This window comes from Choristoneura fumiferana, unplaced genomic scaffold (genome assembly GCF_025370935.1).
Source record: "Choristoneura fumiferana unplaced genomic scaffold, NRCan_CFum_1 Sck3bRy_43;HRSCAF=211_pilon, whole genome shotgun sequence".
Taxonomy (NCBI): domain Eukaryota; kingdom Metazoa; phylum Arthropoda; class Insecta; order Lepidoptera; family Tortricidae; genus Choristoneura; species Choristoneura fumiferana.
In genome coordinates, this window is record NW_027413029.1 from 50,924 (window position 1) to 67,713 (window position 16,790).

The 16,790-nt window shown below is 39.4% G+C and overlaps 1 long non-coding RNA gene and 1 pseudogene across 2 annotated transcripts; one reads left to right on the forward strand and one right to left on the reverse strand.

Annotated features, from left to right (window-relative positions):
- Nucleotides 1-201: 201 nt before the first annotated feature.
- LOC141445183 (torso-like protein) lies at nucleotides 202-14,728 on the reverse strand (annotated as a pseudogene).
- LOC141445181 (uncharacterized) lies at nucleotides 3,061-11,323 on the forward strand. Of its 2 annotated transcripts, XR_012453289.1 has the most exons (7): nucleotides 3,061-3,405; nucleotides 3,491-3,550; nucleotides 3,624-3,709; nucleotides 3,830-10,454; nucleotides 10,540-10,599; nucleotides 10,673-10,758; nucleotides 10,879-11,323. It is a non-coding gene; the product is annotated as an uncharacterized lncRNA (long non-coding RNA). The 2 variants fall into 2 exon arrangements; XR_012453288.1 differs by having other exon boundaries at nucleotides 3,830-10,599.
- Nucleotides 14,729-16,790: the final 2,062 nt, after the last annotated feature.

Sequence of the window (16,790 nt, forward strand, 5' to 3'; positions counted from 1 at the left end):
TGAAGTGTTCTCTTCCGTTCCGACAACGGTTTTTACTATTTTTAACTAAGTAATGGTGCTAACTTTTGTACTCTATCCAATTTTCTATGTCGATATTTTTACCGACTCGCCTCAAACAGCGATCTCTATTTAAACCCTAAGCATTAACCTCCCATAGTCTCATGTCATTCTCGACCACTTCAACATACTTCGTCTCTTTTCCTCATCAGCGAATAAGGGCTTCAAACGTTTGGAGTCCTAGACTCAATAACGCCCCATTGTCCAGCATTTCATTGAGTTTGTAGGCTAGCATAGGGTTATAGTGCAGCCGGAGTAAACTAGGCCGGTAATATAAGTACTGACTGTCGCGGAGGTTGCGGCGAGCCCACGCTTCTACTGTTTTGTTGCCACTCGCTATCTGTAAGAGGGGATTAACAAACAAGTTAAAAAAACCGGCCAAGAGCGTGTCGGACACGCCCAAAATAGGGTTCCGTAGACATTAAGAAAAAATTATGTAGGTAATACTTTTCTAAGGATTTCGTATTTTATACGGAATTTCCAAGTTTATGTATTTTATACCTTAGGCTGCTATTTAAGAGTAAAACTACTAATAATCCCAAGAAAACTTAGCCGTTATGTTTTCTTTAAAGTTTGATAATACTTACTACCAACCTGAATTTTTTTAAAAAATTTCCACCCACCGGTTCTGATTTGAGAGGGGGGATTCGATTTGAATATTTTGCAAAAATCAATGAATCGAAAAATCGTCTTAGCAAACCCCTAATGGTTTTAAAAGACCTATCCAACGATACCCCACACTATAGGGTTGGATGAGAAAAAAAATCACCCCCACTTTACGTCTATGGGACGTCTTTTTTATTGTACCATTTTGTCGGCATAGTTTACATTATATATTCTTGCAAAATTACAGCTTTCTAGCATTGATAGTCCCTGAGCAAAGCCGCGGACGGACAGACAGACATGGCGAAACTATAAGGGTTCCGTTTTTGCCATTTTGGCTACGAACCTAAAAAGATCGTGGTAGCGTAATGTTTTGAGCTATGGACTCTCAAGCAGAGTATTTTGGGAGCGAGCGCGTGCTCACGTCTCTTGTGTTTTTCTATGAGCTTACGAAAAAGGAAAATTTTGAGAGGAGTCCTGAACACACGTGCGAAGAAATTCAATGGTGTGGGGGCCCGCGTAGGCACTACGCCTCAAGCGCTCTCATTATGAACGGAGGCCTGTGCCCCGCAATGAGACTTACACAGCACAGACCAAGATATGATGTTGATATGTAATTAATTCAATTAGTGGAAAGAGGCTACAATAGAGTGATCTCTCTTCAGGCAGATGGACTGAAGACCAAAGGAAGAGCGTCCGAAGTTGTTATGGGTATATAAATATGCGTCTGAGTCGAGAAACTTCGATGGCGTGATGTAGGATTCGCAGTGTATATATTTCCTCACTAGATGGCGCTAAAAGTCGCTACAATATTTTCGAACGATATATGATTTCAACAAGCAGTCCTCCGATAGCACATTGAACAGAAAACGACCAGGGCCTCATTTCACGAAGCTACAAGTTACAATTTACAAGCGGTAGTCTCTTTTCAATGCATACTGTTAAACAAAGACTACCGCTTGTAAATTGTAACTTGTAGCTTCGTGAAATAGGGCACTGGCCGTTATTTTGTAATATCGATGGAACTACTTACTCTGATGTCCCCAACTTGTTTGAGGAAGTACGAAGAGAAGTAGAACCGCAGGGTGTCGGAGCCGACTTGGCTGTTCCCGCGCAGCTTGATGTATGAGCGGAGGAGGTTGTAGCCCGAGCGTTTGTATTTTGAATACCTGTAAACATGGATATAAAGAAATGTTGTTGTTGTGTAAAATTAATTTTAAAATACAAGCTTTTCTTGCTGACCGTACTTTTTGTTGACTGTATTTGCATTGTCATGTCTACATTTCCGTACCAAATTTCAGGTTGATGACATATTTAATCATTGAGGAGTTCCCTCTGCGGAGACTGTTGTACACGACCAGATTATTGCATTGTCACCAGATCTATGTAGGTAAGTACCTAAGTATGTCAAATTTCAAGTCGATTCGACCACGGAAATGGGTCAAACTGAAATGCCAAAATTTGACCCGCACATACATTGCAAGTTAAATAAGAGCTTATAAAAAAAGTATATCTAGGTAGCGTCTAGCGCATGGACTAACACTTGGGTTATTTAAGTGTAGTCCATGCGCTAGACGCTACCTAGATATATGCTAATTTATCACACTAAGAGGTAGGTAGGCCCCTACAGTTGAATAGTAGTAGAAGTAGAACAATAGTTTACTACCATCTTACCTGGTAAATGAAGTTCCCAGTTCGCAAACGATCTATGTAATGCGTGCCGTAGCTTTTCATGAACTTCCTTATTTCCGCCACATTCACTGGCATTTAACGCGTCAACCGCTCTCTTGACAAACTTGTCAGGGCAACGTCTGTCAAATCATCATTTTGACGGTGCGATGCACCCTTGTCAAGCTTCAGAAGCACGTAGCAACAAGTGTCTGGGCGAGGGTCGTATTCTATGCCTAGGGTGCGCATTATCTCGTCCGTGATCCAGTCTCCCATGAAGGCTTCCAGGGTTTTGTCTGTTCTGAAAAAGAATACTAATTAATAATGTACCTAGATAAGCGACTAAGAAGAGCTTTAAGTTATGATGCTTTCGAATGATCGGAGCTAAAGCCGGAAGGTAGGCAACGGAACTGTTAATAAAACACGAACTAAGCCGGTTTGTTTCTTAATGAATCGTTGTGAGATGTACTTTGGCTATAAATCACTAAAAAGTGAGAAATAAAGTTTTTTTTAACAAAAAGTAAAACGACTAAAAGAATGAAAAAAATAACAAAAAATGGAACCGACTACAATCCCTTGAAAATATTTTTCTAGGTAGGTACCTACTAGCTCGAAGTCGGTGACTTAGCACGGACCCAGCAGGATGGATTGAAACCCATAGGGGAGGTAGACGAATATTGTTCCATTTCTGCTGGCTCGTGCTGAGGCACGACTTGAGCCAGAGGTATACTGTAAGGTTGTCATTTTGACAGGTGACAGCAAGAGTTTTCGAGTCAATGTTTTTTCTGTTCATCTCATAATTCGGCGTTTTTTCATTTGACTTAAGGACATTTAAATTAATCTCCGTTTGTGTAGATCGTTTACAGGAATATGGATTAAATAATTATTTTCTCTTAATGGTTGGTTTTGGAAAGTAAAAATTTGGATTTTGACTCTAGTGATGTCCTTCAAAAAAAAATCGTACATGGCAACAGTGACAGCTCTACGAGCATGAGGCCGCGTTTTGGGTGAGCAGCCATTTTGATTGATGGTTGAAGAGTAGTTGTGTTCCTAAGTGGGAATTATTTTCTGTTTTTGGTGAGTTCCTCTTGATGGACCTGGTAAAGGCGTCTGAATACGCTGTCAGCGTTTCTCTTTACTTATTTTACATTTTTGTTTTCAGTGGGGTATTGTGGTGTGTGTGACGTGGAGCGACTCACGTAGTGTCTTCCGGAATTCAGTGGTATGTGGACAAACCATTGGAGCCCTGCCTTCCCTTTGGGTCGACAACTCTAATCCTCGATCTTTGCTTGTAGATCGCTGTGGTGTCCAAAGTCTTGCGCCTTCGTGGAGTAGACAGCGTGACCCAGGCGGCGCTAAGCAAGTCTGCATTTCCTCCACGGTGCGTGCTTAACTAATTTCCAAATTTCATGGTGGTCTGTCAACCAGGCTAAGCGAGCTGGTCCCTTCTGTCCTTGAGGGACCCCACTGGAGTTATTTCTAATCCATGATCCGTCCACAGGAGGTGCTAAGACACGGGCTGAAGTGTGGTTGTTGTGGCTTCGTGTAGAAGTGTTTCAAGGAGCCCTGGCGGCTGTGGAGCTGGTTGGCCTGCCCAGCGTGGTTTACTGTCGGTGGCGCTGGGACGTCGAGCACGAGGCGGCGTCCTAGAGTGGCCCACAGTGGCCTGCAGCCAGGTTTGGCAGCTTCGGAGCCGAGGTATAGGAGTTACCTTTATTTAGATTATACAGATAGTTAAGTAATCACAAATCACTGGCCAATTGCATTCACGACCCTTAGTTTTCATAAGGAAGTAGGATTTAAATTATACACAGTGTTTGTATGGTTGATGGGAGCGGGATAATTGTGAGTATCCTTAGAAATAAACATCTTGTTGCACCAAAACCTTGGTTTAATTCCTCACCTGCAGCGACCCGCTACCCTGTGTAGAAATTTCATTACAAATCGGCGCCCGAACAGTTTTTGACAGTGTTTGCAAGGTTTGCTCTGTGTTTTATCTGCGGCTAAATCACAGGTTGGTCAGTGATCATATAGGTAATTAGGTAATATTGAATATTTTGTCTTGTTTCACATTTAAATAAAAACAAGGTGTCAAATTCATTGAACTCATTATACCTACTTGTTATTGTGTAGACCATATTATTTTTACCTGTTTTATATTACAGTTGCTACTTGCAATTTAACAATTGCAGTTGGCAATTCATATGTGAATGTGAATTAGCTGAATTACTATCCATTTTGCTAAGTAGTGTTTGAAAACCAAGTTGAAACCAAGTGTAAATTTAACTTATAATAAATCATAAAATTAATCACAATAGTCAATAAACCAACTACAATCAAATTATATACTTTAAAAGTGTGTGTTAATGAGGACAATTGTAAGTAAATTGTCAACAGTTTGAAACAATAATTGAAACAAACATTTTAAGTATCAGTCACATGTAAACAGTTGAGTTTTGGTAAATTTTGATAATTGTTACACAAACAAAATAAGTGAATATATTCCAACATTGATAGTTTCTGGTTAAGCTTATATTTTACCATTGTGGATTAATGCATTTGTTCAGGGTGTAATTAAGTAAATACATAGCCATAAAAAATATTTTACTAAAATAAATACATTAACATTCATTTAAATAATTACAAAACAAAGTAACATTGTTGTTTACGTTTTGTTTAGTACTAAATAAACATAGTACAATAACAGGTAGTCTTTAGTAGTTATAACTAAAATAAGATAATTATTTTGTAATCGTGTTTGCACGTGGCCCGTTGACTTATTTTATAAAATGGAAGAAAAACCAATTGTTTTTCACCTGCTGCATAAAGATGAGTTAATTTATGAAGTGAAGATACGTGGTGAACAGCCAGTTGATTCTTACCCTGGCTTAAAGACACAAATTCGAGAGTTAGCAAACAAAATACCTACTGATGAGATAGACTCCTTCTTAGGTGACTTATCAGTTGAGTTCCAGTGTATAGCTGATAAATTGGTCGAATTGTCGAAATTGACTGCTGACGCGCGACTTTCCTTGAAGAACCTGAACAGAATCCAGGCCCTGAGTAACCACTTATTTCATAGATTGGGGCGTTTGCAACCAACAACCCCAGATGACTGTGAGTTGTATACCGAATTAAATAAAAAACATACAGTGATTACTCAGAGGGTGGACAATTTGTTCAGATTGTACAAGAGTAGCCAGGACTTACAGGACGAAGATGAGCCCTCTTCTAAACATGAGTCAACGCACACTCAGGTTGGTCAGGTTGTTAATGTGTCTTGTAATAGGAATAAGGGTGTTCACACATTGAATTTGAAGTTTAATGGGAAGACAAGTGTTGTTGCGTTCATAGAACGCTTAGAGGAGTTATGTCAAAGTAGGCATATTTCAAACGATGAACTATTTGCTTCGGCTATTGAATTGTTTATTGAGGAAGCCTCTTTTTGGTACCGCGGCGTGTGCAATGAGGTTCGTGGGTGGAGTGACTTAAAAAAGCTCCTTCTAGAAGAATATTTGCCATTCGATTTTGACTATAGATTAATGCAGGAAATCCGTACACGTACACAGGGTCCCGAAGAAAATATCACTATTTATTTAAGTATAATGAAAATTTACTTTAATAGACTGAGGAAACCAATTAGTGACGAAGAACAGTTAACAATTGTTAAATACGGAATAAGGCCATTCTATTCGTCACAATTAGCGCTAACTCGAATTAATTCGTGGTCGGAATTGAAGGAACACTGTAGGTTATTGGAACATGCTAAATATCGAGTGGGGGCGTTCAAAGAGCCGCCTCCAGTGTCGAATGGGTTGTTGTGCCCCGACTTAGCTTGTCAGTCACACAATAGGCAGACCTATATGACAGTGGATGCGGTTATCAATAACCCCAACGAGCTCTTCTGTGTTCAGTGTCGGATGAATGGTCACGTATTGAAGGATTGTAGGGCACCAAAGTCCATATTATGTTATCGATGTGGAGAAAAGGGAGTTACAATGCGTGATTGCCCCAGATGTACCGCCGGTCCGTCACGTGGTCCAAAAAACGAGTAGGGGTGGGCCGGGACTTTGTCCCGCCTGCAATGCATAAAAAATTTGTGCACGGCAGGAGGGATAAACCCCTGGTTCACGTCATAGCTGGTAATGACCATCGACCATTTAAAAACGTCTCCATTTACGGATCTGTGCATAGTGGCTTGCTTGACTCGGGTTCAGAAATATCTATAATAAACAATAACATTTTACACAGTTTACCCAATCACGTCACTAGGTACAGGTCACACGATCTCGACGTAATAAAAACAGCAAACGGCTCGTCGTCTCCCGTCACTGGTTATGTATACCTACCGGTTACGGTTGACGTTAAGACTGTTGTTGTCAAGTTTTATATCATACCCGGCGTGACGACGGACTTGTTATTAGGTATTAATTTTTGGAGGGCCTTTGGTATAGCTCCGGAGGTCCTCGCGTTATGTGGCACGGTTCCCGAGAGGAACGTTAGTGATTGTGAGGTTTCTGAGGTTCATTTGAGTGACTTTGATTCTCTTAATGAGATTCAAAAGTGTCAGGCGTTAGAGGTTATACAGAAATTTGAAAACATTTCTGCGGAGCGTAAAGGTTTAGGACGCACCAATCTCATTGCACATACAATTGATACGGGTGATGCCGTACCCATTAAACAACGTTTTTATAGGATGTCACCCGAAAGGTTAAGGGAACTTAACCGACAGTTAGACGAGATGTTGCGCGACGACCTAGTAGAGCCTAGCACTAGCCCATGGAATAGTCCCGTCACTTTAGCACCTAAAGCTGACGGTTCTCTTCGATTTTGCTTGGACAGTCGCAAACTTAATGATGTTTCCAAACACGACTCTTACCCCTTACCGTATATTTCACAAATATTAGATAGCTTGAAAGAGGCCAAATATTTAACATCAATAGACTTAAAGTCGGCTTTTCATCAAATTCCGTTACATCCGTCTTCGAAAGAAAAGACTGCATTTACAATTCCTGGCCGCGGTCTATTTCAGTACAAAGTAATGGCTTTCGGTTTGACTTCAGCACCAGCTACGCAGCAGCGTCTGATGGATCGATTGTTTGGACCCGAGTTTGAAGGCAAGGTCTGGTCATACTTGGACGATCTAATCTGTGTGTCGGCCACCTTTGAGGAACATTTGGCTCTGCTGCGTGCCGTGGCTGCTCGTTTTGAAAAGGCGAATCTTACAATAAATCTGGCCAAATCAAGTTTTTTCCGTAGTCAATTGAAGTACTTGGGCTATGTAGTTGACCGGCATGGGTTAAGAACGGATCCCGATAAAATTAGTGCTATCAAAAATTTCCCCACCCCCGCCTCTAGAAAGGATGTGAAGCGTTTTCTAGGAACCGCCTCCTATTACAGACGCTTCATTAAAAATTTTAGTTCAATTGCGGGACCACTAAACGCTCTCACGTCTACGCGCAAAGGCGCCCCGCCTTTTGATTGGTCCGCTCAGGCTAATAAGGCTTTTGAAGATTTAAAAACCGCTTTAACAAGTGCCCCGGTTCTGGCTTGCCCAGATTTTGACAAACCTTTTGCCGTTCACTGCGACGCTTCCGATTTCGGGATAGGCGGTACCTTAACGCAGACTTGCGATGGTGAAGAACATCCGATTGCCTTTTGTAGTCGCGCACTAACACCCTGCGAGCGTAACTACTCTGCTACAGAAAGGGAAGCACTAGCGGTGGTGTTCGTGGTAGAACATTTCCGCCCATACCTAGAGGGAAGCAAGCCGTTTAAAATCTTCACGGACCATGCCAGTTTGAAGTGGTTTTTGAATTTGAAGAACCCTAGCGGTCGATTGGAGAGGTGGGGCTGTCGCTTGTCACCTTATAATTTCACAATAGAACATAGGCGCGGTATCGATAATGTGGTGCCTGACGCGCTCTCCAGAGCGGTGCCAGTATCCACCTTGGAACCCGCGACAAATGATCCGTGGTATTGTGACATTTATAAGCGTTGTCGTGATAAAGCTAGGAGTTGTCCAAATTTTCAAATTATTGACAATAAGCTATTTCGATATACCAAGTCAAAGAGTAAACTGCGATCAGACTATGACTGGAAGGAGGTTGTTCCAAGTGACTTAAGACATGCTATTCTAATGGGGAACCACTCAGAGCCAACGGCAGCTCACTTAGGAATAGCCAAAACCTACCAGAGGTTGAAGTTGCGTTATTTTTGGCCTGGTATGTACCAAGATACAATAAAGTTTATTTCCGAATGTGACGTTTGCAACGCTTATAAATGCCCCAATGTTAAGACACCGGGGTTAATGGGTAGTGCTAGGGTCTGCTCGCGTCCATTCCAGTGTCTCAGTATTGATATTGTTGGGCCTTTACCTATGTCTAGGATGCAAAATACTAACCTGCTTGTGGTGTCGTGTTATTTCACAAAGTATTGCTTACTGTTTCCTTTACGCCGTGCCACCGGTAAGGTGATAGCGCAGCGGCTCGAGGATCATGTGTTTCTTGTCCATGGAATTCCACAAACAATTATGTCTGACAATGCTTCTAACTTTTGCGGCCACGAGGTTCAGTCATTATACCGCAAATATCAAATACCTCAAGTACATTTTGGACCTGTTTATACGCCTCAGGTTAATCCCGTAGAGAGACAAAATCGGACGATTTTGACAGCTGTCTCTAGTTTTGTCGGTACCGACCATCGTACCTGGGACGTTAATATACACAAAATTCAATTTGCAATAAATACATCTGTGAGTTTAGCTACGGGTTATACCCCTTTCTTTTTAGTGCATGGACGTGAGGCTGTGGCTGATGGTAGTATTTACAAAGATTTCGAAGACCTTAATGAAATTATCTTTTCGTCACGTAGTGACCTTTACAATAATTTGGGCGAGCTTAAACAGGTGTTTGCTGAGGTTAAGGAGGAGTTGACGAAGGCTCACCAAATAAATGCTAAATACTACAATCAGCGGCGGCGAGATCTGGAGTTTGAGATTGGAGATATTGTGTGGAAACGATCCTTTAAACAAAGTGACGCATCTAAGTATTTTGCATCCAAGTTGGCCCCAAAATATGAAAAATGTCGTGTGGTTAGGAAACTCTCGAAATTAGTATATGAGTTGGAGGATGGGAATGGCAAACCTGTAGGAAAATGGCATATTAAAGATATGAAAGTGGTACCGGAAAGGGGCTGACTCTATGTAGAGCTGGTCGGTAGGATGACAATAGTCGTTACTCGCATCTTATCCCACAGAACAGAGAATGATCCTTTGGAACACCAACTCTTTTATTTTTATTTTTTTACAATTTTCTTTACAGGCATATTTATGCCCTTTTTTTACAAACTTTACTACTTCAAGTTTTAATCGAGTAGGTGGGTGTCGGACGCACGGCCCGCGTCAGTCGCCTTCGCTCGCCGTGCCGCCGACGCCGACTAATCTCGACCCTGGTGGGTCAGTCCCAGCATTGCGTAACAGCATGTGTTACGTTTTTATTGCTATTTCGTTTATTATTTTTGTTTGTTTTAAGGGTGTGTGAACGTCGGACGCGCGGCCCGTGCTGGTCGCTCTCGCTCGCCGCGCCGCCGACGTTGACCACTCGGTAGCTTAGGCGGGTCTAGCTGACTTTTTTTTTAAAAGGAGGGTTTTAAAAAAAATATTTTTGGTGCAACTGATTTCGTTTCTTGGCGGGGTTTTCAGGGTTACGTGGAGGTAGCTGGGGGCCAGCTGGAATTTCTCTCCTTTTTGTCGGGAAATTCGTCTGGGAGGAGGGGTGTTGTAAGGTTGTCATTTTGACAGGTGACAGCAAGAGTTTTCGAGTCAATGTTTTTTCTGTTCATCTCATAATTCGGCGTTTTTTCATTTGACTTAAGGACATTTAAATTAATCTCCGTTTGTGTAGATCGTTTACAGGAATATGGATTAAATAATTATTTTCTCTTAATGGTTGGTTTTGGAAAGTAAAAATTTGGATTTTGACTCTAGTGATGTCCTTCAAAAAAAAATCGTACATGGCAACAGTGACAGCTCTACGAGCATGAGGCCGCGTTTTGGGTGAGCAGCCATTTTGATTGATGGTTGAAGAGTAGTTGTGTTCCTAAGTGGGAATTATTTTCTGTTTTTGGTGAGTTCCTCTTGATGGACCTGGTAAAGGCGTCTGAATACGCTGTCAGCGTTTCTCTTTACTTATTTTACATTTTTGTTTTCAGTGAGGTATTGTGGTGTGTGTGACGTGGAGCGACTCACGTAGTGTCTTCCGGAATTCAGTGGTATGTGGACAAACCATTGGAGCCCTGCCTTCCCTTTGGGTCGACAACGCTAATCCTCGATCTTTGCTTGTAGATCGCTGTGGTGTCCAAAGTCTTGCGCCTTCGTGGAGTAGACAGCGTGACCCAGGCGGCGCTAAGCAAGTCTGCATTTCCTCCACGGTGCGTGCTTAACTAATTTCCAAATTTCATGGTGGTCTGTCAACCAGGCTAAGCGAGCTGGTCCCTTCTGTCCTTGAGGGACCCCACTGGAGTTATTTCTAATCCATGATCCGTCCACAGGAGGTGCTAAGACACGGGCTGAAGTGTGGTTGTTGTGGCTTCGTGTAGAAGTGTTTCAAGGAGCCCTGGCGGCTGTGGAGCTGGTTGGCCTGCCCAGCGTGGTTTACTGTCGGTGGCGCTGGGACGTCGAGCACGAGGCGGCGTCCTAGAGTGGCCCACAGTGGCCTGCAGCCAGGTTTGGCAGCTTCGGAGCCGAGGTATAGGAGTTACCTTTATTTAGATTATACAGATAGTTAAGTAATCACAAATCACTGGCCAATTGCATTCACGACCCTTAGTTTTCATAAGGAAGTAGGATTTAAATTATACACAGTGTTTGTATGGTTGATGGGAGCGGGATAATTGTGAGTATCCTTAGAAATAAACATCTTGTTGCACCAAAACCTTGGTTTAATTCCTCACCTGCAGCGACCCGCTACCCTGTGTAGAAATTTCATTACAGTACCTAGAAAAATATTTTCAAGGTTTTGTAGTGGTCCATTTTTTGATATTTTTTTTTTTTTTGGAGTCGTTTTACTTTTTGTTAAAAAAGTAGATCATATTTAAAAATAGCTCCCTTCCCTTTAGTTCCTATCCTTGTCACAAAAACACGTGATATCATTAGCTAAAAGTGACAATTATTTAACGGAATTATGGCTAAGTCATAGTGAATCATATTATTTTTACATGAATCACGCGAGGAATTTTTCGATGAACATTCTTGTAATTTTTTCACCTGTAGGTACCTATGTAATCTATTTTATGACAAGTGTAGCATGGATGGTAGGTCACGTATCGAAAGTCAGTTAGATACGGTTCGCATATTGCATGCACATGCATGCATACTGCGGTAGAACTGTTTGAAAAATGTATGCCTGCAGCATCAAAAGCAGCTGCATAGGTACCTACTTTTACTTAAACTGAGTGCCTGGAAGGTTTGCTGAAGAGATCGCTCTTAAGCGATAAGGCCGCCTATTGCTCACCTGTAATTTTTTATAAAATATGTTTTCTGTATCGCTTACTATATCTGGTGTACAATAAAGAGTCTTTGTATTGTATTGTATTGTAACACCATACAAATTTGACAAATGTGTTAAAACAACAGAGTAAAAGTGATCCGCTACTTTTGATGCTGACTGTACTACTGACTTTAAACCCATAATAACATTTAAGAGTAGAAATCTATCGTTCATCGCTGAACATATGTATCTGGTTCACTAATTCTAACTAAAACATTTTTTACAATTATTTGTTTCACTAATGCTCATTTTGCCGAAGCCTTTTAGTCTGACCCGTAAATAATTTATGATTAATAAATAAATAAATAAAAAATTCATGGACCTTGACACATAAATTGACCTAGTCCCAAACTAAGCAAAGCTTGTACTATGTACTAGGCAACGGATAAACATACTTATATGATTAAATAATACTAAATAATATAAACATGAATACAGAGAACAAAAACATTCGTGTAATTAAAAACGAATAAACTAACCCTAACCTAACAATAAATAAATTTGAATAGTTCACAATTTCAAAAGCAAATGAAACATTTATGAAACGAAAAATTTGTAAAAAGAATTTGGCGAAATGACAGGATAGCTACTTACCTTCAAATATAAAAATTCTGAAAGTATCATCCAATAGGTCGTCGAAGCTCTCATACAGCAGTATATTCATGTCCACCATGCGGTCTCCAGGGTACTCCTTGCTGCTAGCATTGAGGAACACCCTTATGTTCTTCTCTCTGAAGGGTTGCGGAGATTCTGTATCGTCGTATTCTCTTCGTAGTCCGCTGAGACTACTTGGGTTACTTGGGAAAGGTCCCCGTAGCTAAAGAGAAGTTGTATTTAAGTTAGAATCCTACTAAAGCTACCAATTGGGTATTTCCCGCGTAAAAATGAGTTAATCCGCCACTTAGATTATCAGAAAAATAAGTATTGGACATAGCATATTTTATTCTTGGGTCAATGAAAACAAAAATTTTAACAAAAAATAAACTGACTACAAAAAAGTTAAAATATTTTTTAAATTTAAAAAAAATAAAAAATAAATCTTTAATTCTTACTTTTTAGTGATTGTTTGCCAAAGTACATCTCACAAAGATTCTATTAAGCTCAAACACGGCTTAGTTCAATTGTTTTTATAAAAGTTCCGTTTTTTTTAAGTTGGTTAAAATACCAAAACCTTCTCCTAAATTTAACAAATACTTTTCTGAAAACCGAATCAAAGTCTGAACCGATTTAATCGCGGACAAACATACATAGGTAGGTACCTACATAACTATACAGACACAGGTCAAAATGAGAACCACCTTTTTTGAAGTCGGTTAAAAAATTACAGGTAATTATAGGTTAGTCGTAAGTACAATAAATGATCATTATATCTTACGACCTAATATATTATGTAGGAACTCTCAAACTTGACATAGAGTTTGAGTGTTCCTACATAATATATTAGGGTGCTGGGAAAACCCTAAGTTAGGACACAGAGATCCAGTGAGCTCTTACGTACGTCTATAGTAGACGTATATTTTTTCATATGATAAATTGATAACAGAGTAAGATCATTAACATCACAATCGTGCTCTATCTGAGAGCGCAATAAAGATTAATGAATAATTAAACAATTGCGAAACGCTGATACGGACAGAAAAACGCTTATTAACTTTATGAAGTAGACAGTAATAATAAACTTTTAGAAAACATATTATTGCGAGGTGACTGTTTCGTAGGATACCTTTATTGGTCTCTTTTTTTTGTAATTAAATAGTTTAAACACTTTTATACGAAGCTTGTTAGCCTAAACAGTGTACCTACTGTTTTACGAGGATTGGCACAGATCATGTGTAAAAATATGAAATTATTCAAAGTTTCAAAAATAAGTAGGTACCACACTCTATTTCGCCGCCTAGTAACATATTTTTGAGTGGTTCGAATAGATCATTATTTTTGCACTTGACTGTACTAATAACGAGCTCCTTGATTAGCTGCTTCTAATTTTTGGTTGTCTACTCAAAAATCTCACCCAAACACACCAAAAACAGAGGTTTGGTAAATTTTATGTGACGATAAATGTAACGCTTTTGTGTTTATTCGGACAAAAACCTAGGGGCTCCAAAACTGTGCGTCGCGAAACTACCTATACCTACATTTAAGTCGCTTACATACGTATTTTAAGAAGTTTTCTATTGCAAGGGCGATGCAATAAAATTACGAATGAAAAGAGAGTCGCAATTGGTCGCAGTATTAAAAATATTGGAATCTGCGCTTAACAAAGTTACCTATAATATTCTAGGGTGAAACGGGGGAATTTGTTCATAAATATGGAATAGTCAGCTGTGTGTACTCTTATTTTTCTTAATATTTAGAACGGGGCATTCTTTGATCCCCCTGAAAAAAAAAATTTACAGGTTTCCTTCGATGAATTCTCTTATATTGTGTATTTATTTTGAGGTAGAGTCGCTGCTCTTTATTAATTACGTTACCTACGTGCTTATATCAAAAATTTCTCTAAAAATGTTACTTAATAAAATTGATATTTTTAAATTAAGTATCAACGTATTTGTTCCTACAATAGCATTTAAAAAATTTCTATACCTACACTATTTAAAAGTGCACATTTCAGGAAGACGCGTGTCATTGAGTTTAGACTTTACACCGCAATCATTTAGGTATACATTTAATAAAAGACTTGAATTTAAATATGCAACCATTTTGCGTATCACTAAGTAATTAGAGAATACCACTATCAATTTACAAAGTGCATAAAAATTACTTACTTCGCGAATACGTCTATTGCGTTTCCTATATTTAAACTGTATCCTAGATCACCCTCCTCACTGTTGCTTAATCCACAGATAAACAAACTATGAACAGAAGCGTAAACATTTTTTGAAAATTATCACAATTATTAGGTTTCATGGCGGCTCGCCGCGTGGAGGCGGCGTATACACTGAGGTTTTTTCACATTTCGCTAATGTTGGACGAGTAAACATAATCTGAACTTGACCTAAGAGATTACACTGCGGTTACGCGTAGAGTTGTAGTGAATAGTATTTGAAACGGACGGCGCTTATATGCGGCGATGAGAGGATAATTAAAGAAAGAAAGAACAAGTTATTACGGCCCTACCACCACTAAAGAGTGAAGAAATATATCTTTTTCACTTCTCATGCTCGTAAAGTTGGTGTTTATGCTGGATCTAGGCGACATAAAATGACTTTTTATGCTCTAGTGCATAAAGTAAAATCTTCGTCTAAGATCAAGGTAATCAGGTGTCAACAGCCACAAACAAAACATCATTTTCACTTCTCATGCTCTAAAAGTAGGTCAATATAGCCTTACGAGGCGGGAGTAAAGTGAGTACTTTAGTCCCTAGGGAGTAAAAGTATATTTTTTTTTAATTTACAACCGCTGACTTAGATAAACTCATGCCAGAACTTGCTTTTTTGACATAAATAAGATTGTGTGTGGACCATTTTCATGGCGAAAATGTTACTTACGTTCTTTCTTGGTCTACGTGGTCTTAGTTCTATGCTTTTTCCGCATAGAAGGTGGCGCCATTCTATTTATTCCAGTTTGTGTGGACATTTGTCGATGCGATATCTGTGAAAAAAATACTTAAAACTTTGAAATTGTTATAAGCGTATCATAAACGATTAAAATAAATTGATTATTCTCACAATGTCGTCAAGTGATAGTGAAAATTATGATGTCGAGCAAAGAGCAAAAGACATAATTGATAATCTTTTGCCGCCGAAATCTAGAAAGATTTATTTAAAAACCTATGAAAGTTTTATGGACTGGAGGAATAAGAAACGCATTAATTCTTTCACAGAAAGCGTTTTCTCGCAATCGAAGTGAAAAATAGAGTTTTCACCTCGAGACTAAAAGTCAAATATAAATAAACCTCGGATAAATAGACACCCTCGCTAAAGCTCGGGTGGCTAACCACCTCGGGTATATATTGGCTTATTTTAGTCCCTCGATAAAAAATATACTATTATTTGGAAATTGAGATAGAAAATAAACTGTTCTAAAAGTGTTCTAAAGAGGAATTAAATCTCGTAAGTTGCTACTTATACCTCTCAGTCTGCCGCACAGTCTTTAAATTTCCAATTGCTAGGATTTTTTTTCATAAATAAAATCTGTATTCGGCTGTGTTTTTTCTACTAACACTACTAATTGATATCCCTACTAATATTATAAATGCGAAAGTAACTCTGTCTGTCTGTCTGTCTGTTACCCTTTCACGACGAAACCACTGAACCGATTTTGATGAAATTTGGTATATAGGTAGTTTGAACCCCATGGATTATAAATGTACTCTGTGCCCAAGGATCAACATAGGATACCTTTTATTCAGGTAGAGGGCGCCACCGCGCGATAACCTAGATCCGCGCAGACGTAGTCGCGGGCTTATGCTAGTGTATCTATATTTACTATGACATTTCCTTTACTTTCAAAAAAAAAAGCGCATTTCCTGTAGCTATTTTTGTGATGAGGTCGTAAGACGCTAAATAGATACTTTCTACATAATGTAGACGGTTACATATTTGAATAGGTTACATACTTATCGAAAGTTAAAATATCTACGGGTAAAATGTCGATGTTCAAAATATCGAAAATTAAAATATCGACTGTATCGAAATATCGAAAATTAAAATAACGAAAGTTTATATTGTCGAATGGTTAGATAACCTAATTATCGTCAAAAGTGACATCGAAAGATATAAATATCGAAGTACAGAGTATCGAATATCCTTTGTGTGAACTATCACGTGACAGGGCGACGGAGCTCCGCTTCGCGGAGCTCCTATTCCGCCAGTTGAGGCGCTTCGCGCCTTGACGCAATACTAACCTAACCTAACCTATTGAACATGAATTACCAAAAATATTTGGTTCGGTTAGGTTAGAACTGTGACCACA